Source organism: Narcine bancroftii, chromosome 4 (assembly GCF_036971445.1).
Source record: "Narcine bancroftii isolate sNarBan1 chromosome 4, sNarBan1.hap1, whole genome shotgun sequence".
NCBI lineage: Eukaryota > Metazoa > Chordata > Chondrichthyes > Torpediniformes > Narcinidae > Narcine > Narcine bancroftii.
Window position 1 is genome coordinate 128682215 of NC_091472.1, and position 20488 is coordinate 128702702.

The 20488-nt window shown below is 38.7% G+C and overlaps 1 long non-coding RNA gene across 2 annotated transcripts in view; it reads right to left on the reverse strand.

The window, feature by feature from the left end:
• LOC138761145 (uncharacterized) overlaps positions 1-19888 on the reverse strand; it is an 83135-nt gene extending 63247 nt beyond the window's left edge. For both annotated transcript variants that reach the window (XR_011356142.1, XR_011356143.1), the window contains exons 1-2: positions 19480-19888; positions 47-158 (exon numbers count right to left, since the gene is read on the reverse strand). This is a non-coding gene — a long non-coding RNA (uncharacterized lncRNA). The remainder of the gene's footprint in view (positions 1-46; positions 159-19479) is intronic.
• Between the last annotated feature and the right edge of the window lie 600 nt (positions 19889-20488).

Sequence of the window (20488 nt, forward strand, 5' to 3'; positions counted from 1 at the left end):
TCTACCTTGAGGCCGACTACGGAGGGATGGAAAAATGGAAACTTACTTTTCAGATAGCAGCCCTAAATGCCTCCTCCAGCGTACCATTCATATCCAGAGGCGCCTCGTAGCACTCTCCGAATCCAACGGAGTTGGGGAGACTGGTGCTGTAGCACAACCTGTCAAAAATATGCGGCAGAGCAATGGTCAATTTTTGAGCTGCAGAGAATGGCCCCGAAGGCCAAAGTGGCCTGGTGTGGCTGTCCCAGACTGCACTGGCCGCCCCACTCCCCCGACTGCCCTGCCAGCTCCTGCAGCCCCGACGGCCCCCACTGACAGCTCCGATGGTCCTAGCTGCCCTGCCAGACCCCGCTGATGGCTCCCGCTTCCCCAATGGGCCCTGATGGTCCCTTCTGCCCCATGGTCTGCCACTGCCCCTGACTTGGAAGGAGGGGAAAAATAGGTGAGGATACAGAGGTGTGGAATCAGAGGGATGGAAACAGAGGGGTAAAAACAGAGGTAGGGAAATGTGTGATGGAAACAGGTGTTGAAAAAGGTGTGGAAACAGGTGGGTGGAATCAGAGGGTTGGAAACAGAGTTGTGTAAACAGAGGGGTAGAAACAGTGGAGGGGAAACAGAGGGGTGGAAACAGATGGGTAGAGACAGAGGGGTAGAAAGAGTGGTGGGGAAACAAATGATTGGAAACACAGGTGTGGAAGATGTGGGGTCGAAACAGAAAGGTAGAAAGAGGAGTAGAAACAGAGGTGGGGAAACAGAGGGGTGGAAATGTAGGGGTGGAAATGTAGGGGTGGAAATGTAGGGGTGGAAATGTAGGGGTGGAATCAGGGGTGGAAATGTAGGGGTGGAAATGTAGGGGTGGAAACAGATGGTGGAACAGAAGAATAGAAACAGGCGTAGAAAAAGAGGTGGGAAAACAGAGGGGTAGAAACAGATGGGTAGAAACAGAGGTGGGGAAACAGAGGGTTGGAAACAGAGTGCTGGAAACAGAGGGTTGGAATCAGAGGGGTAGAGAGAGAGGTGTAGAAAGAGTGGTGGGGAAACAGATGATTGGAAACACAGGTGTGGAAGACGTGGGGTCGAAACAGAGAGGTAGAAACAGAGGTGGTTAAACAAAGGGGTGGAATCAGAGGGGTGGAAATGTAGGGGTAGAAACAGGGGTAGAAACAGAGGGGTGGAAACAGAGGAGTAGAAACAGTGGAGGGGAAACAGAGAGGTGGAAACAGATTGCTAAACTCAGATGGGTAGAAACAAATGTGCGGAAACAGAGGACTGGAGACAGAGGGTTGGGAACAGAGTGCTGGAATCAGAGGGGTAGATACAGAGGGGTTGAAATAGAGGTGAGGAATCAGGTGGGTGGAATCAGAAGGTTGGAAACAGAGGGGTGGAAAATGGAATGGTTTAAGCAGGGGTGTAGAAACAGTGCAGGGGAAACAGAGGTGGGGAAACAGAGGGGTAAAAACAGAGGTGGAGAAGCAGAGCTCTGGAAACATATGGGTGGAAACAGAGGTTTAGAAACAGAGGGGTAGAAACAGAATGGTAGAAAGAGATGGGTAAAACATTGGTGGGGAAACAGAGGGGTGAAACCAGGTAGGTAGAAACAGATGGGCAGAAACAGATGGGCAGAAACAGATGGGCAGAAACAGATGGGCAGAAACAGATGGGCAGAAACAGATGGGCAGAAACAGATGGGCAGAAACAGATGGGCAGAAACAGATGGGCAGAAACAGATGGGCAGAAACAGATGGGCAGAAACAGATGGGCAGAAACAGATGGGCAGAAACAGATGGGCAGAAACAGATGGGCAGAAACAGATGGGCAGAAACAGATGGGCAGAAACAGATGGGCAGAAACAGATGGGCAGAAACAGATGGGCAGAAACAGATGGGCAGAAACAGATGGGCAGAAACAGATGGGCAGAAACAGATGGGCAGAAACAGATGGGCAGAAACAGATGGGCAGAAACAGAGGAATGGATAGAGAGGGGTGGAAACAGAGGGGTTGAAACAGAGGTGGGGAAACAGAGGAGTGAAATCAGAGGGGTAGAAACAGAGGGGTAGAAACGGTGGAGTGGAAATGAAGGGTAGGAACAGAGGGTTAGAAACCGAGGTGTGAAAAGAGAGGATTGGAAACAGAGAGGTAGAAACAGTGGATGAGAAACAGAGGTGGGGAAACTGAGGGTTGGAAAGAGAGGAGTAGAAACAGAGGTGGGGAAGCAGAGCTCTGGAAACTTAGGGGTGGAAACAGAGGTTTAGAAAAAGAGGGGTATAAAAAGAGGTCAGGAAACAGAAGGGTGGAATAAGAGGGATGGGAACAGAGGTGGAGAAACAGGGGGGAAAACAATGGAGGGGAAACAGAGGTGCAGAAACAGAGGTGCAGAAACAGAGGGGTAGAAACAGAGTTGTGTAAACAGAGGGGTAGAAACAGTGGAGGGGAAACAGAGGGGTGGAAATAGAATGTTAGAAATATAGATCAATGACCCTGATGTTGATGCTGTTTACCTTTCCTCATTCTTCTAATTATGATAGGAATCTGTGATTTCCAAGGTCAAGTTCACTGAGAAAACATTTCCAAATGCCAAGTTCTGGGCATGATTTTTACAGAGTTCTAAATCATTGGAGCCAGAAATTATTTTATGGAAGGTTAATAAGGAAAGTTCAGTCACTAGGGATTAGTAGAGAGATTGTGGCATGGGTTCAGAGATGGCTGGAAGATAGACACCAGAGAGTCATGGTGGACAACTGTCTGTCAGGTTGGAAGCCTGTGACAAGCGGGGTGCCTCAGGGATCAGTACTGGGTCCCTTATTGTTTATCATTTATATCAATGATTTTGACGAGGGTGTGGTTAACCGGGTAAGCAAATATGTGGATTATATGAAAATAGGGGGAGTGGTGGATTGTGAGGAAGGTTTTCTTGGATTACAGAAGGATTTGGTTTGTTTGGAAGAGTGGGCTGAAAGGTAACAGATGGAAGTCAATGTAGACAAGTGTGAGGTGCTACATTTAGGTAAAAATAACCAAAATAGGACATATGCAGTTAAAAGGAGAGCATTGAGGTACGCAGAAGAACAGAGGGATCTAGGGGTTATGGTACAGAGGTCACTGAAAGTGGACCTCCATGTAGACAGGGTGGTTAAGAAGGCATATGGTATGCTGGCCTTCATAAATCATAGCATAGAGTATAGGAGCTGGGAAGTGATGCTGCGGCTGTTTAAGGCATTGGTGAGGCCAGGTTTGTGGAGTACCGTGCTCAGTTCTGGTCTCCAAATTATAGAAAGGATATAGATAAGGTGGAGAGGGTGCAAAGAAGATTTACAAGGATGTTACAGCATCTGGATTACAGGGAGAGATTAAGGAGACTGGGACTTTATTCATTGGAATGTAGAAGGCTGAGAGGGGACTTGATAGAGGTATTTTAAATTATGAAAGGAATAGATAGACTAGACATAAACAGACTCTTTCCCCTGAGGGCAGGAGAGGTTGGAACAAAAGGGCATGAGTTAAGGGTAAGGGGGCAAAGCTTTAGGAGAAATATTAGAGGATGGTTTTTCACTTAGTGAGTGGTGGCAGAATGGAATGATCTTCTAAAAGAGATAGTTGTGGCAGGGTTCCTTCTGTCATTTAAGAGAAGGTTGGATGTGTACATGGATGTGAGGTGGTTGGAGGGTTATGGGCAGAGAGTGGGAGGGTTGAGCTAGTGGAGTTGTTCAAGTGAACCGGTGCGGACTCGAAGGGCCGACATGGCCTGTTTCTACACTGCAAATGGTTATTTAGTGAGGAAATGTGAAAAGAATATCATGAGGAAAGGACTCAAATGGGTAGAACCTGTTGAGAGGCTTTGTGACAGCCTACTTCCCTGTAAAAGGAATTAAAGACCTGAGGCCAAGTTGTAATTAAGCTCCAAATAAAGACATGTCAGTAAGAAGGCAAACAATAATCCTCCAGCAAATATTTGCCTGTTGCTTCATAGGTATCCTTTGAATAATTAGGATGAAATAATAAAGAGCAAGTTCAATCATTGCTAAATTGTTAGAACATTCTTATAATTTACTCCTAATCATAAAAAAAAAGAGTATATAATCATTTGGCACTGTAATACTGTGGATCACTTGATATAACCCTTGATGAACAGGCCCCCTGCATAGCAGCAGCCAAGGTGAGAAGAACCCTATTCAGGGTGAACCCTCACAAGGCAGCAGGATCAGACACCATACCTAGTCGAATGCTGAAGGGCTGTGCAGACCAACTGACAGAAGTCCTGACAGACAACTTCAACAAGTCACTGTAGCAGAACATCATCCCCAGGGGTTTCAGGACATCATTCCAGTACCAAAAAAGGTGACAGTAACAGAACTCTGTGCTACTGCCTAGTGGCACTGACCTTGGCCATTAAGAAATGCTTCGAGTATCTGGTGATGAAATGGGTCCAGTGTCTCTGGGAGGCACACTTTGATGAGTTCGCCTATAGATAGAACTGTTCCACTGATGATGCTATAGCCTTGTTCCTCCGCTCCATCCTAGCCCACCTAGAGAATGATGCCTCATATGCCGGGCTTCTGTTCATTGCTTTCACCTCGGCATTTAATACAGTCATTCCCCAGAGGCTGGTGGAGAAGCTGTTCTCGCTGGGATTCAACACCCTTCTCTGTAACTGGATTCTGGACTTCTTAACAGAAAGACCAAGTCTATCCAGGTCAGTAGCAGAACGTTGAGCACTGTCACGCTGAGCACTTGTCAACCTCAGGACTGTGTGCTCAGCCCACTCCTGTTCACACTACTGACCCATGACTGCAATGCAAAATCAACCTCCAACAGAGTCATCAGGTTTGCAGATCACATAACAGTATTTGGCCACATCAGCAACAATTATGAGTCACACTGTAGAGAAGAGGTGGAAAATCACATGAAATGTGAGAATAACAACCTGAGTCTCAACGTGGACATGGCAGGAAAGATGATTGTTGTCTTTGGAAGGACCAGGGACAATCAACCTCCATTACACATTAATATCTCAGTAGTGGAGAGAGGAGAGAGTAACAAGTTCCTTTGAGTCCACTTAAGAAGTGGACACACATATCCTCACTTGTCAGGAATGTGCAAGAGCAACGACACTTCCTGAGAAGTCTTAGGTGAGCAAGGCTACCAGGAACCAGCCTAACAAGTATCTATAGGAGCTCTATTGAGAACGTCCTGGCTGGCTGCATCACAATGTGATATGGTTGCTGTAGAGCATTGGGTCAGAGGTCAATCCACAGGACCACATGAGGGGCAAAGAGGAACATTGGGGTCACCCTGCAGGCAGCATCTTCCAACTACCCCTGTAGTCCCTTTGGGAAAGAGATATAGGAGTATCAGACCCAGAACCACCTGGCTGAGAAACAGCTTCTTCTAAAGGGCTGAGAGACTGCTGAATAACTGCATATACAAACCCTCCATGACTCTACTATTTATTTAATAATATATCTTTATATATGTACTGCATACGTAGCGGCTTTCTGTATGTGTGTTACAGTTGTATGTGTGTTTGGTTATTTTTGCACTGAGGACCAGAGAATCATGTTTTGTCGGGTTGTACTTGTACAATTGGATGATAATAAACCGGTATTTGAACTTGGTAACAAACCCATATTCACAAAATGCCATAAGTCATCCTCCGAAGGATTGGCTGACAATGTTCAACCTTATGAAATTTGATCCAAAAGTAGCAGATGGAATAAAGGAATTCATGTTTGCAAAACAAGTTGTGACATTTGATGTGTGAACCTTTTTTCTTTGAGCAGGGCCTTTCAAACATTGATTGAAATTTCTGGAAAACTCAGTCCGCATCCCAAATTTCATAATTTCCCCCTCTTCCTTTCCTCCACTTTCGAGACCAATGATTTCACCCTGCAAACCAGGACCCAAGATTCCAAAAGTGAGGCAAGACTCAACGTTATTGTGCCTAGAATGATACATGTTGACCAGAGGTAACCAAGATGTGCACAAGATTTCCAGCAACTGAGCTGTGCCAAGTTTAAGATGGGCATGAATTTGGGAAACAGCATGGTCATGGATCAACAAATGCAAAGGGAGGTTGAAGGTGGGGGAGAAAGTTGCAAGAATTGAGAGATTCAACATGTTTAAGTAGAGAAGTAATGACAGAATATTGAAAGGAGAGAACCATTAACAATATCAAGTCACGGAGGGAGGATGAGGGACAGTAATGATTGAATTGGAATAAGGTTTTGGGAATAGAAGTGTGCCTTAAGAACATAAAGTACAGGAGGAGTCACGTGATGGAGTAGTGGCCGGTCAGGAAAACCAGCCCTCTCCAGGAAAATAGGAAAAAGCAAAGCATAACAAAAATAGAGTACAAGAAATAGAAGATAAAGATACAGAGAAGAGAAAGAAGATGGAGAAAGTAAGAACAACTGGAAAAAAAGTTAAAAAAAAGTTGCCGGAGAAGAAAGAATAAAGCCTTACCTGCAGGAAGGAACAGGACACTGTGGTGATGAGGAGCGCCCGACCCTCAAGGTCAGTGCCTGCCCTACAGAGTCATGACAAGCCAAAAATGGCTCTCGGAGCCAAATAAAAGTGCACAACTGTGCATGCGCAGTGCGGAATCAAAGGAGAAAGAGGACACCAGCGGGAAGGGGGCTCAGCAGAGGAGCAGACTGTCACAGAGCGAGCAGCTGATGGACGCCTGACACCAGGGCTCACAGCCGGAGGAAAAAAGGAAGAGAGCAGAAGAGGGTGCGACGAAACAGACATGGAAGACAGATGGAGGGAAGACCGACAAGAAGACCAACGTCAGGAAGCACAACAGATGAGCAGCCCAGGAGGGGAGGAACAGCAACAAGAGGCCCAGCAAGAAGAGGCCCGCCAAAGAGATACAAGCAGGAAAAAACAGAAGAGACACAGACAAAGAAGAGAAGAAAAAGACACAAACACAGATAAAGACACAGAAGAAGAGGAAGACCAAGATCTTCACAGAGAAATAGAAGGTAAAATTGATGGACAAAGAGAAATAAAAGGTAAAACTGATGAACAGAATATAGATAAAGTCTTTTTTGAAGAACAAATGAGATCACTAAAAGAATGGTTATCATTAAATTTAATGCAATTAAAAGGAAAATGAAAAGAACAAAAGATAAAATGCAAATGCAAAATCCCAAAGGAAATGGCTGTAGAAATGGAAGTGAATGATTTAAGAGAAAAATTGGAAGAAAGTGACAAAAAAAATTAAAGAGACACAAGAGTTGTTATCTCAGAAAATTGATATGTTAGAAAATTATAGTACGCGAAACAACATAAAAATAGTGGCCCTGAAGGAGGGTGAAGAAGGCGCAGACATGAAGGAATTTATAAAAGGATGGATCCCAAAGGTCCTGGGAACGACATAAATGCAGGAAGAAATGGAAATAGAAAGGGCACACAGAGCATTTGCTCTGAAACCACAGACACATCAAAAACCAAGATCCATCTTAGTAAAATTTTTGAGATACATGACAAGAGAAAATATACTGGCATAGGCATAAAATTAGAGAAGATAATAAACCATTGGAATTCAAGGCTCAAAAAATTTTTTTTTACCCAGACATAAGTATTGAAATCTTAAAGAGGAGGAAGTAATTTAATACAGCAAAATCAACTTTGTGGAAAAAAGGTTACAAAGTCATATTAAGACATCCAGCCGTGCTTTAAATATTTATACCTGGGGAGCAAAACAGACTGTTCTTGGATTCAGAGAAAGCACAAGAATTCGCAGAACATTTGCAGGACAGGAGAAGAGATGAAGAGATGTAACAATAATGAAGAACGGCGATAAAGTATATATAAAGATGTATATGTAAAGAACTAGAGGGAAAAGAGAAGGGAAGGAAGAGAGTAAGGGGGGAAAATAAGAGATAGAGCTTTGTTATATGTGTAAAAAAAAAGTGTTTTCTGGAGAGGGCTAGGTGGAGGGAGAATAACCGTCACTGCAAAATCAGTTGACGCTGAGAACAAGATCACAATCCAAATGAAAAGGGGAGTTGTGGTTGCCCGGCAAGGGGTATGGGGCAACTCAGAGAGGGGGAGAACTTTTGGGTTTAAGGTATTAGTGGATGTGGGAACTGCAGGGGTACTTTATGTCTTAAATGTGTTGTCATACATTAAGTGTAATAAGAGAAAACTAAGAGATGCAAATGGGGAAAGGGGGGGATGGAGGTGGAAAAGAGGTGAATGCAAGATATAAGATGGCCATGTTGAACTATATGACTATAAACATTAATGGAATACATAACCAAATTAAAAAGAAGAGGCTACTAAAATTATTGAAGAGGAAAAAATAGATATAGCATTTGTGCAGGAAAAGGATCTAACTGAAGCTGAACATAACAAACTAAAGAGAGACTGGGTAGGACACGTAATGGCAGCATCCTATAATTCAAAAGCTAGAGGTGTAGCCATACTAGTTAACAGAAATATGCCAATCAAAATAGAGGAGGAAATAATACATCCCGCAGGGAGGTATGCAATGATAAAGTGTCATATATACTCAGAATTTTGGAATTTGCTCAATATATATGCACCTAACGAGGAGGATCAAAAGTTTATGCAGGATATTTTTTTGAAGATTGCAGACACACAAGGAAATATTTTGAAAGGAGGGGATTTTAACCTTAATTTGGATCCAATGTTGGATAAAACTGGACAAAAGTTTCAATACTTATTTCAAACATTTCCAATTCTCTTAACAGAAAAATTCTTTAAGGAACTTAAGAGAATAATAAGGAAATTCTTGTGGAAAGGGAGGAATCCAAGGGTAGCATTAGATAAATTAGCAGAGAGGTATAATCAAGGTGGTTTACAGTTACCAAATTTTAGAAATTATTACAGAGCACACAATTAAGGTATTTATCAGATTTTATCAGACAAGGGAAAAACCAGACTAGACTAAGATAGAACTAGATAAAATAGGGGAAAAGGTACCAGAACATATACTTTATAAGTGGGATGAAAAGCTGGTACAATATAAAAACTCACCAGTACTGCATCATTTACTTAATACATGGAAGAAGATCCACTTAGAAAGGAAAAAAATGAATTATCAAATGCCAAAATTACTATTGACACAAAATCCACTAATCCCTTTTACAATAGACAACCTTTCCTTTAGAGAATGGGAGAGAAAAGGCATCAAAAGAATAGAAAACTGTTTTTTGGGAAATAATTTATTAACATTTGAACGGTTGAAGTATAAATATGGAATGACTCAAGGTACAATGTTTGTATATCATCAATTGAAAGCTAATTTAAAGGATAAATTGGGAAACAGATTGAGATTACCTGAAGGAAGCAGTTTTGAATATGTGATTACAGACACAATGATAATCAAAGATTTATAACGAACATGTACATTAAGCTGCAAGATAAGGAAAATGAAATAAACTATAAACCTAAGCAGAAGTGGGAAAAGGATCTGTGAAAAATAGTTAAATGTGATTAAACTCGCACCATTCTGTGAAAAATGATGGAATGCGAAGTATGTAGATTAGAGTTTGAGAATAGACAGTACTAGCTAGTGGGCGCCTTCTTATCTCGAGCCCCAAGGATGCAAGGATCTGGTTTAGGCTGGTACAGTGACCTAAGGTAGTCTATTGCTAGTACTGCACTTGCTTAATAGAGACATGAATATTAACAGACGCCCCTAAGGAGGGAATTAACTAATTAAAATAACATGCGATGTATGAAGAGGGAGGAACTGAGTGATACCTGGATTGATGGAAGGGAGAAGGAGAATGTTGTAATGTATTGGAATTCTGATTGGAAGAAGGTAAATGAAAGTGGGGTGATGTTGAGCGTGGGACTGTACAAAGGAGTGATGATTCTGAACCTCCAGTGCGTCTCCAGACCAGGGATACCCAACTCTGCAGACTCGAAATAAAGCTGAACCTGTTCTCCAAGACTTTGTCTTCAGAGTAGTGACTGTGAACACTTTATATTTCACAGATCTAAACATAAAGATAAAAAATGAAGTATGGGAAAAATTATGTTCTGGAACTATGAAGAATACAATAAACACAAGGTTATGCATGATACAGTATAATTGGTTACACAGGGTATATATCACTCCTCAAAAATTAAAAAAATGGGATTCAACATTATCGGATAGATGTTTTCGCTGTAAGAAGGAAATGGGAACAACATTACATGCAACTTGGGCATGTTCGAAAGTAAATACGTTTTGGGAAGAATTAAAGCAGATACTACATAAAATTACAAAAAATAACATAAAAAAAACAGAGATATTTCTTTTGTAACATAAGAAGTAGAGAATTAGGCCTCAAATTGGATAAAGTGCAAAAAAAAATTCATTATGATAGCCTTAGCGATAGCAAAAAAAATGTATAATATCAACTTGGAAAATGGAAGAGAGCATAAGTATACAGCAATGGTACATGGAAATGAATAAATGTATTCCATTGAAAAAAATAACATATAATTTAAAAAATAAAGTCACAATGTTTGAACAAATTTGGGAACAATACATGGAACATAACAGAGAGGGCTTGCCTACGACCTCCATCCCCTAAAATGAGAATGAAAATGATAAGACAAAACGACTAGATTCAATGTGTAATAAATAGATGATGCATTTTTCTTGTTTATTTTCCTTTGTGTGAAAATATTATTTCATGGTTTTATTGTATTGTATATGTTGAATATTTATGGGTTTTGGAGGGGGGTGGGTAGAGGGGAGGGAGGTAAAGAGGGGGGAAAAGGGGAGAAAAGACCACTGTGTAAATTTAATGAGATACGTTTGTACATATTTTGATTGATATGGTTCACAGTGTGAAAAATTTAAAAATTTAAAAAAGAACATAAAGTACAAAAAGTGGGAGAAAATCTTTAGGGTTCAATGCTAAAGTTAGTGAACTATTGGAATTTAGTGTCATGACTGAAGGATTGCAATCTGAGAGGGATGACACACTCGGGAGTTCAGAATCAGAATTTATTGTCATGAACATGTCACAAAATTAGTTATTTTGTGGCACCATCATAGAGCAAACATTCATATAAACCACCTTACAAAATAATTAAAAATAGTGCAAGAAAAAGAAAAATTGAGGCAGTGTCTATGGTTCATTGATTATTCAGGAATCTGATGGCAGCGGGGAAGAAGCTGTCTTTGTGCCGCTGAGTGCTTGTCTTCAGGCTCCTGTACCTTTTTCCCAATGGTAGCAGAGTGAAGAGGGCATGGCTTGGGTGGTGGGGTTCCTTGAGGCTTTAATATTAATAAGGTAATTTAGTTAGAAACCTGACAGAAAATAAATAACTGGAACAGGCCAAACCTTTTAAAGGAGCTGTGATATTGCCTGGAAATGATGGTAGCGAGTGAATGTCTTACTGAATATCAACAAGTCAGTTTTCATTCAAAGAGATTGGGAATAACTGACCTTGGAGACAGAGGGCATCACAGATCATGCAGTTTTCAACCTGCAATGAATGATTTAATTTGGCCCTTAGATTTATTGCTGGGGGTGAAGGGAAGAAAGGTGACAAGATGATCAGCAATAAGATTCAAGATTCCTTATTGTCACATAATAATACTAAAAATGTAACATACATGATATACTTCAACCTTTGCCTGCTGTCAGCCAAACAAACAAAATAAAGAAAGGATGTCAGGAGTCAAATTTGCATTGTAGACAGATCTTGGACAAGCGAACAGTTTTTTTTAAAGATGACAGCAAGATCCATGTGGCAGTGGTAAAACAGTGCCTTTATGTAGCAAAAGTAAAGCAACATCACCAACCTTTCAGGCTTGAGCCCTTCATGCCATGTGGCAGTGACGAGTAAACTGGCTTGCTGCCTTTTCTGTTTAAGCTTTCTATATAATAGGGAAGAAATGGGGATACCACAGGGAGTGAGACAGCAATGATTTGAATGGGGACAAAGTTATCAAAGGTGAAGGTAAATTTATAGCTGTGCAATTCAGTCACTGCAGAAGTTTAAGTGGGCGAAGGGGGCCAAAGGCAAGAAAATTAGTTTTGAATGTACTGTTATTAGTGATTTGTGAGAGATCTTCTTTGGAAGGATACAGAAGGAAGTAAAGTTTTGATGGGGATGTATGAGATCTCTTGATGGAAAGATGCAAAGTTACTCTGTCTGCATTTGAGAAAGTGAGTATCAAAAATCAGAATTTATTGTCATCAACATGTCATAAAATTCATTGTTTTGTGGCAGTAATCACAGTGCAAATGTTTATATAAATCACATTTCAAAATAAATAAACTAGTGCAAGATAAAGACAAAGAGAGATAGTGTCCATGGTTTATTATTCATTCAGAAATCTGATGGCAGAGGGGAAGAAGCTGTCCTTGTGTTCATCGTCAGGCTCCTATGCCTTTATTCCGATGGTAGCAGAGTGAAGTGGGCATGGCTTGGGTGGTGAGTGTCCTTGAGGATAGAGGCTGCTTTCATAATAAACCGCCTCTTGGAGAGTCCTGAATGGAGTACAATCTAGTGTCTGTGATGTTGCAGGGTAAGTTAACAACCATCTGGAGTTTTTTCCTGTCCTGAACATTGGCACTTCCATAAGTGATGCAATCAGATAGAATACTCTCCCACAGTACCCCTGTAGAACTTTTTGAGAGTCTTTGGTGACATACTGAATCTCCTCAAACTCCTCATGAAGTATACCGGCTGGCGAGCCTTCAACATGATTGACATGGAGGCTCCAATACAGATCATTAATGATGTTGACATTGAAGAATTTGAAGTTTTTGAGCCTTTCCACTGCTGACCCCTTGACGAGGACTGGTTCATGTTTCCTGATTTCCTCCTGAAGTCTACAATCATCTCTTGGTTTTGCTAACATTGAGTGCAAGGTCATTGTTGTGATACCACTCAACTAGCTGATAGATCTCCTTTTTGTATGCTTCCCCATTGTCATCTATGATTCTGCGACAATCATGGTATCCATTGGCAAATGTGCAGTAAGCAATTGGATTGTGCCGAGCTGCTGTCACGAATGTAGAACAGTGGGCTAAGCGTGCATCCTTGAGGTGTGACTACTGACTGTGTTGATTGCCATTGAGGAGGAGACATTGTTTCCAATTCATGCCCTCTGTAGTCTTCAGATGAGTTGCAAAGGGATGGGTGCAGGGGCCCAGAGTTTCGACCTTGTTGACCAGCACTGAAGGAATTTTGGTATTGAAGGCTGAGCTTCAGTTTATGAAGAGTAGCCGGATGTATGAATAGCAAGGTGGCAAAGTCAAGGGACTGGCCTTAATTTATAATGAGTATGGAATGGGATTAAAATCACCAGATTGGAAGTTTCTTGGTGCAGAGGTTGAGAGAAGAATTAAATATCTTTGTGAGAAACCTTTTATTGTAAATTAATAGCAAAGGTAAATGTGGAAAGTAAGCATTGAGGAACATGGTGAAGCAACCAAATCAGAAGGATTTGGACAGACCAAAGTGTAATTGGGGATAAATCCACTCCAAGTCTCAATCAAGGGTTTTGGTCAAAAACATTGGCCATTCTTTTTCTCCCACTGATGCTGCTTGGCTCGGCCTGCTGAACTCCTCCAGCAGATTGTGTTCAGCATCTGTCATCTCCTGTAAGTTTTTTTTTCACAACTTTATTTATTCGTTCAACAAGGTTATTACATACAGTAGAAAAAGTACATATTGTGAACAATAAAAAAAATTTATATATAAAAAGAAAAAAAGAGAAGAAAAAAAAAAGAATCCCCCCTTCCCCCTCTCAACCAGCTCTCTTTAGGAGAGCCAAAAAGAAAGAAAACTAAAATATAAACTAAAAAATATTTACTAAAATCTAATCAAAGTAAATTTAAATGTAAATATTCTGAATATAAAGACCACTTATTAAGAAAAAAAGAATAATTATCATGTAAAACATACGTAATTTTTTCCATTACCAAACAAGTTTTCATCTCATTATGCCATCTATTAATATCAATCACATTAGCATTTTTCCATGTACTTGCTCTACATTTTTTTTACTACAGATAAAGCTAATTATACAAAAGCAATCTGAAATTTATCTAATCCCAAATCTTTCAAAGGCTTCAATTTACCCAACAAAAATATTGTCGGGTCTAAAAGTATTTTAATCTTATACAAATGTTCCAAAAACAATTGAATTGCTTTCCAAAAAGATTGTACATGTACACATAACCAAACAGCATGAAAAAAAGTTCCAACCGAATTACCACATCTAAAACAAGAGTCTGATTCACTAAAACCATATATATTTTTTTAACTTTTCAGGTGTTAAATACAATTGATGTAAAAAATTATAATTAACCATTGCATAACGAGCATTTATCAATCTAGTAACACTGTCATGACAAATATCTAACCAGTCATCCTCAGAAAAAATAAAATTAATATTATTTTCCCATTTAATCTTAGATCTATCCCATCCCTTTTTTCCCATACTCTCCTGTAGTATTTGGTACATCAATGAAATATATCCCTTCTTTGGTACAGTCACAAGAAAAGATTCAAATTTAGTCAATTTAGGTAAAGTCATATCTCTACCAAATATTATATTTCTACCAACTACTAAAGATCGAAGTTGATAATAAATGAATAAAGAATTCTCATTAATACCAAAATCTTCCCTCATTTGATTAAAGGATAAAAATTCATCTTCTTTAAAACAATCCCCCAGATTTTTTATACCTTTAGATTTCCAATGTCTTAAACACTGATTATGCATTGAAAAAGGAATAAGTTGATTATTATATAATTGTGTTAAAATCAATAATTTACCCTTAGAACCTATCGTTCTATTTTTCTCATCCATAACTTCATTAAATGCTTTAGTATAGGCACATTATATTGTTGTAATAAATTTAAATTCCACCAAAACAAAAATTTCAAAATCAAAAATATTCACCATATCAATTTTAGCCCAACTAGGGGGCCGCTCCAAATCCATTAAAGAACTAATAAATTTAAATTGACCTACCTCATAATAATTTTGAAAATGTGGCAAACTTAATCCTCCTAATGCATATTTCCAAGTTAACTTATTCAAAGCTACTCTCGGAAATTTACCCTTCCATAAAAATTCCTTACCCATTTTATTTAAATCTTGGAAAAAAAATACTTATTAAGTAAACACGGGGGGGGGGGGGGGGGCGTGGCAAAATGGCATAGGGGACAGACGTGCCTTCCAGACCTCTCCTGACTCTGATTCATTGTTTTGTCTTTAAGTGCCCGTTAAAGTTCTTTTAAAAGTTTATAAATAATAAGAGGTGTTGGATTAGTGCCTAATGGTTTATATGCAAAAAAAGAGGTAAAACAAAATATCAACAGACTGTTAAAATACTACATTTTCCAAAATTGTCTGAGCCTACTTGTTTACAAGAAGCCAGGACTTAACGTAGAATGGATCCAGAGGAGGACGTGCAGAGTTCGGCATTGAAGCTTCGTTTTAAGCCGGTGAGGCTCTCTGAAGGTCGCATTCAACAGCTTTCAGAACAAGGGGCTGGACGGGTGCCAGTATTTCACACAGTGGCCACTGCAGGTGTTGTTGCTGAGGCTTTGACAGTTGAATCAGCTGGGGCGCCACCAGCTGGAGAGTTAAAGAGTTGTCATTCGACTGCTGTAGTGGTGGCGCTGCAAAATGCATCTTCAATTACAACGGTTTTTCCAGACATCGATTCAGTGAAGATGATTAAAGAGATTTGGCTTAAAGATAACTCTGATCTTCAGTCTCCTGGCATTGCTGGGGGGACTTTGAGAGGGATTTTTATACGAAGTCAAACTGCTAGAAAAGATACTAAATTAAGGGAAGGGACAGAAGATCCCATGGTCTTTAAGGAACAGCAAGACCCCATTATGCCTGAATCTACTTCTGTTGAAATGTCTGTTAAGGATCTTGAAGATAAGATATATTCTGTATCGAGTCACTTAGCTAATTTTGTGAACCTGTTTATTTCCAAGATTAATGCGATGGCGGAAGTCATTAATGGAGCTTTTAAGCTTGAAACCATTGAAAGATTTGAAATGTGTGATCAAGGTTTAGTCGATGCACAGGATCAACTGCAAGATGAAAATAGAATAATTGAAACATTGCAGATCCAAAATAAAAATTTAGCAAAAAAGGTTGATTATTTGGAGAATCAATCTAGATGGAACAACGTGAAAATTGTTGGTTTGCCAGAAGGCATGGACCAGATCCAAGAAATTTTTTTACTGAATGGATTCCACGAGTGTTAGGACAGGATAAATTCCCTGAAGGTTTAATACTGGAACGTGCTTATAGAGTTTTAAGAAGAAATTCTTTTTCAGGACAGAATCCAAGATCTGTTTTAATCCGTTGTTTAAACTATTGTGACAGAGAGACAATTTTACGTACGGCTATTAGAAATGCCCAGCAAAATAGATCTCCTTTGATGGTTCAGAATAATCCTGTTTTCTTCTATCAAGATTTGAGTCAAGAAATTATGTTTCAATGATGCGAATTTAATTCTGTGAAAGAACGGTTGTGGAAAAAAAGACATAAAGGAACATTCAGGTATTCTGTGGTACTGAAGATTTTTTAGGATGGAAATTAGCCAAAGTTCTTTGACAATCCTAAAGAGGTTATGGACTTTGCTCAGTCTCTACCAATCATGCAGTTTCAGGAACGATGTAGTCCTTCAAGGTCTCCAAAGAGAGTAGAGATGTAAGGTGGGATCCAGTTTTTTAAAAGAAATGGAAGCAATGGTGACCGAAGTGGTAACGTTGATTTAAAAAAATAAATCTTTTATCTTTTTTTTGAGAAGAGTTTAAATAATGATGATAGTTTAATGAAATGGGAGTTGGGAGAGGGAACTGGGTAGGCACTAGTTTCCAGAAGTCATCAGCTACCTGTGAGTTATCTCACACCCAATATTTTGGGGAGTTACCGCTTTGGGCGGTTTAAACAGGAGGAGGTAGTTGTGACCTCCGACCTGTTTTTTTTTCTTTTTAATTTTTGGGTTAAGAAGTGAAGGTTTTTTTAAATTATTTTTTAAAATAATAATTTTTTTAAAAACTCTTTTTGTTTTCTGATTGTAATTGAGAGGGAATTAGGAGGTTTTTTTTCTCTCCTTTTTTTTGGGTTTTTTTTCTCTTTTTTTCTTTCTTTTTTAAGAGGATGATGTCACAGAAGATAAGTCAAAAATTGAGGATGTTGAATTAGATGAAGAGGAAGATGAGGGGAAAGGTGATAAGAAGAAAAAGAAGAAAATTAAGTACAAATACATTGAGGAAGAAGAGTTTAATAAAATTAAGTTAGTTTCGATAGAGAATTTTGAAGATGTTATAAATGAAGAATATGGAGAATTTTATAAGAGTTTGAACTTTTTTCTTTTTTTTTCTTTTTTTATTTAAGGGGAGGGGAAGGGAATAAAAAGTTTATCTGATTGTTTTTCTAAGGGATGTTTTTGTTCTCTCGATGAATTATAAAGGAAACTTGGTATTAATGGAAATTCTGTATTTATGTATTATTAATTATGATTTCTTGTATAACAGATATGTGGTTGATATATGATTTTAATATTTGAACTTAGTTTTAAAGTGGATTTCATTTGTTAAATACATGTATTATGTTTGATTTAAATATATGTTTAAGGGTATTATTTTAGTATTGATATTTTTTTTGTTGTTAGTAATTTTTTTTGTTGTTAAGTTTTATCCTTTTTTTGTAAGTGGGGGTTCTTTCTATTTTATTTACAATATTGTTAATTAATTCTTCACTCTTTATTTTGGGGGGAGGGTTGGACTAATTTTAAATTAGATGATTAATGTTGTGTTATAATTATTGGGGGGGTTAATTTGTGTATTTTAATGATGTAGTATTCTAATTTTTATTATCTTATATTTTATTATTTCTTTAAATGTAATTTTTATTTTATTCATGTCATAAAATTTTAAATAAAATTTTTAAAAAAAGTAAACATGGAATTGACTTAAACAAATATTGTATACGTGGAAAGATATTCATTTTAGGAGTCTCCAGGTGGCGCTCATGGAGTGAACATGTTTTGGTTTTTGCTCCATAAAATATACTATTTTAACCTGTATCCACCTTTGAACTAACTTCACAGAAGTCAGAAAGATCTTTATTATTTCTCTATTTATACTTGAGTCTGAAAATTTTGAAGAAATGACTGAAGGAAAAGCTACACGAGCTAAAAACCCGGGCAGAAGAAGGTGACGGCCGAGAGAAGAAACAACCAGACATTAAACTAAGTGAGATGACCTTCACTGACTTTTTAAAATTTTTTTGTGATGAATTCAAAGATGTTTGTCGCAAAAAAGACCTAGCTGAACTTCGTACAGCTTTAATTGCCTCAGAAGCTGAAACCAAAAAAACAACATATCTTAATTGCAGCTCTTCAGACTGAAGTACAACAAAAAGAGATTAGACTAGCTGAGGTCGAACAGAAACTTTCCAAAGCAATTAAACAGCTAGAAGCGCTCCAGCTGAAAAGCATTGATTCAGAGATCCGTTCCAGAAGACAAAATATTCATTTGGTTGGAATTCCTGAAGGCATTGAGAAAGGAGATCTCCTGACGTTTTTTGCTGAGCTATTAAAAGAAGCATACCCATCCGAATTCCCTGCTGATCCACCGCTACTCGATAAAGTACATCGTATCTGGAACCGAAATGCTGAAGCTTCTAAACCCAGAGTGGTGATGGTCCGTATGCACTACCTGAGTACAAAGGATAGATTGAGTCGTACAGCCAGAAGACTTGGAAATGTGACTGTTCGTGGCTTTAGTCTAAGAGTCTATGAAGATTTTAGTCCGGAGGTAGTACGGGCTCGAAGACTGTTTAAAGATCTGATGTCCGAATGTTTTGAGAAGAAACTGAAACCTGCACTCCTGTATCCTGCGAGGCTCAGAATTTCTCCGGAGAACCAAGCTCGTCAAATATTCGACTCTGTGTCTGCAGCACGGAACTACCTGTCGGCTAATTTCCCGTCTAGCGCGACCTCTCAGCCCGAGTGACCGATTAAAAAATGCGGTAGATATCGGTCTTTTTCAGGTTAATAGTCAGACTCTGATTTCTGACCATTCGAAAAGTAATAGATCATTGTAGCTCTAATTATCCTGTTCATCTCTAACACATTTTTATATATATATTTTTCTCCTCTGTGAGAAATTTTTTTTAATATATAAGTGTATGTTTAATTTTATATTAATCTATACTAATAATATGATTATATTCTTTACTATTTTATTTCTGAGTTACTGAAAATGGCGATTTTAAAATTTTTTGTTTATTAAAACTTTTCGCAGTTTTTTTTTTACATTCGCCATTTTCTCTTTGTCTTTCTCCATAAAGTAATTTTAAAATGATTTAACTCTTTATGACTTTGTTTTATCAGCAGGTTCTACACAATTACGATTTTTCTTTTATTTCTTTTTAAATATATTTTTTTCAATATTTAGCATTTGATTTTAGCTTAAGTTATCCTTCTTATAAGTTTAGGTGGTGGATCTTACCTTAATAATAGGAGCTGCCGTCTGAAGACATGGGGGTAGGATTAGTGTTATTTCTTCTTTTTTCTCTGATCGCTCTCTGGTCAGATGGGGGGCTTTGTGGGTGGGGGGTGGGTTTTGTTTTTCTTTCAGAGGTTTTTATGTTTCATTTTCTTTCGTTTTTTCTTGATTTTTTTAAAGAACTACAAATATGGCTGACACGTCGTCATTTCCAGTCCTTCCTTATATCTTAATTCTTCTTCCGGGCGCATGGGTTCCTGCTTTGGTTAACCCTTTATATACTGGAGGGTTGACCTAAGTAATGGATCAAAACATTAATTTTGTCTCTTGGAATGCTAATGGTTTAAACCACCTGTTTAAAAGGAGGAAGGTCTTTAAAGTATTCCAGAGACTGAAAGCACAGATTATTTTTTTACAGGAGACTCATGTGAGGAAGGAGGATAATCTGCGTTTTTTTAAATCTTGGAAAGGCCCACAATTTCATGCCAACTCATGCTCTAAGACTCGAGGTGTATCTATTTTTATTGATCCCTCTATTACATTTGTTCAACATGACATCACTGTAGACCCTAACGGCAGATTTTTATTGGTTACTGGGCTATTATTCAATATTAAGGTTGTCATGCTTAATGTTTATGCCCCGAATGTAGATCACCCTGAGTTTTTTAGATCTTTGTTTACTATTTTACCCAATCTAAATGAATATCATTTAATAATGGGTGGGGATTTTAACTGTTGTTTGAATCCCCTGCTAAATAGGTCGAAACCTTCACAGTTCCTACCGAATAAATCGGCTACATATATTAACTCTTTCCTTACTAACTCCGGAGCTGTTGATATTTGGAGATTTCTTCACCCGACAGATAAAGAGTTTTCCTTTTTTTCTCATGTATACCACTCATAATCGAGAATTGATCACTTTTTTATTGATTCACCTTTTATTTCACTTGTAACTGCTTGTAAGTATGACATTATAGCCATTTCGGATCACTCTCCATTACAACTCTCTCTT